Below are 2,101 nucleotides of genomic sequence, written 5' to 3' on the forward strand. Positions count from 1 at the left end.
TTTAAAAGAAAAAATGCACTTTTACTATATGATCCATATAGCACCGCCCTAAAACCAGAACCCCTGATCCTGGGGCCATGAATTTCAAAAAATTGGTAGAGGACTCAATGCTGATTACAATCATGTCAACAGTCCAGGCGTAAAGAAGAAGATTTTTAAAGATTGCATTAATTTTAGTGGTTTTGGCCCCACCCCTCAGGCCCCAGGGGGGGGGGGGAGGCAGGGACCATGAAATTCACAATTTTTGTTCCCCTTCACCCATTCATGCTGTATATCAAATTTGGTTGTAATTGGTTCAGTAGTTCCAGAGAAGAAGTTAAAAATGTTCAAAAGTTTACGAACGACGGACGAAAACGAATAGCAATAGGTCACCTGGCCTAAAAAGTGACTTGTCAATGAACACAGCACTTGTAAATATTATAGTATTGTATTATATTATTTTGTGAAGTTTCTTTTCAAAAACATGTATTTTTTTGATTAAGCGGCTCTCAATGAACGGAGAAGTGTTGAATGTCCTTCTTACAGGTGGGCTGCTTATGATATTGCAGTGCTAAATCAAGATGTACCACTACCGCTTACTCAAACCTTTTGATACGCAGACACGCTTCAAGATTTATTCAAACATAATATTTCAAGTACATTGGACTATGATCAAAAACTAAAGACAGAACAATCATTTTTTTTATTTTCTAAAAAATATATTATGTTCCGTAAAATGTACATTCTTCATACATATAATTATCTTGGATTTTAGAACTGACATTATTATTTATCAAGATGTATTATTTTGTACCATGACTAGAAATTTCACATTGCATATTTGAACCCGCAATAATGTTCTGAGGGAAATGCTTTTCGTATCTTTGTCACTACACATGCAGGCAAATTTTTTCTGTGTTTTTCCCAAGGAAATGCCAGATCCATCTAAAAAATCTTCTGTATTCAAGATACCTGTAGCTTTTGAAGTAAGAAAAAAATCACTATTTATAAGAAATACTTGTTGATTTCAGAAAGAGTGCTTAAATGGAAGTAAATTGATATTTCATTGTCATAATTTCTTTTGTGTTTCATGAAGTTAAAATAAATACAACTTAATCATGAGGAGGTTGGTTATAATCTAAAGGTCCCACATTCTGAAGATATTCGTACATTGAAACGTACAAAACATGTCTATTTAGGCAATTGGTAGTAAATATAGGACTCTCCGTTATACATTTGTGGTCCCCTGCCTCTGTTTCAGCCTGGACTGCTCCTATTTCTGTACAGTAAATGCATTCATCTACTGTTGGCATAGAGATGCATAATCCACACTTGCACCTATATTACACAAAAAAATAATGTACTTTATTCAGTGCATGGATATTCTATCAATAATTTTGCAGAATTAAATTACATTCTTCACTTTAAACAAAGTAATGTTGTATAAATGTAATGAAAAATGCTGATAAAGATTACGGACAATGATCAATCTAAAGAAATTGACAAACAAAATATCTGAAAAACGATTAATTTGATAGAAAGAAAAAATGAATTGTGAAATTGATAACAAGATTTAATATTTTTGAAAGCAAATATATAAATATATAAAAAAGCTTACCAATCAGTGTTTCCTAATCTATTGGGAAATTCTTCAATATCAGAGTTCTCCTCTTCTGAACCAGTGCTTTGCCTGCTGTCATATGTATCAGCCAAAGGATCAAATTGATAAGGTCTTGATCAATTGACTGAGAAAAATCTACTTTTGGAATATTTCCTTCCAAGGTCTCCATAATGTTTTATATATTTATATTGTTTTTCGAGTGTAAGGAAGACATATAAACACTGAATAATTGTAATGCATGATAACAGAGAAGAACACGTGGAGAGAACTTGTGACGTCACGGCCTGCAGCGCATTATCTCCAACTACTGAAAGCAGCGGGCAGCTTTTACTGCTGTTTTATCAGTGTGTGTGTGTGGTGAGTGGTCAGGAAAGCACTGATTACAGACATCTACTGGTATCATTATATTTAGCACTTAAAATATACATAAATATTGTGTCAGAAATCCTTTAAATCCAAGTACCGAATACATTCTTTTGTCTGCTTTTTTAAAAACCATTC

At 33.2% G+C, this 2,101-nt stretch overlaps 1 pseudogene; it reads right to left on the reverse strand.

Annotated features, from left to right (window-relative positions):
* Positions 1–807: 807 nt before the first annotated feature.
* On the reverse strand, positions 808–1,769 carry LOC134278135 (P2X purinoceptor 7-like; annotated as a pseudogene).
* Positions 1,770–2,101: the final 332 nt, after the last annotated feature.

The sequence above is a fragment of the Saccostrea cucullata genome, unplaced genomic scaffold (assembly GCF_032062105.1).
Source record: "Saccostrea cucullata isolate Sc308-1 unplaced genomic scaffold, CSIRO_AGI_Scuc_v1 ctg2372, whole genome shotgun sequence".
In the NCBI taxonomy this organism is placed as follows: domain Eukaryota; kingdom Metazoa; phylum Mollusca; class Bivalvia; order Ostreida; family Ostreidae; genus Saccostrea; species Saccostrea cuccullata.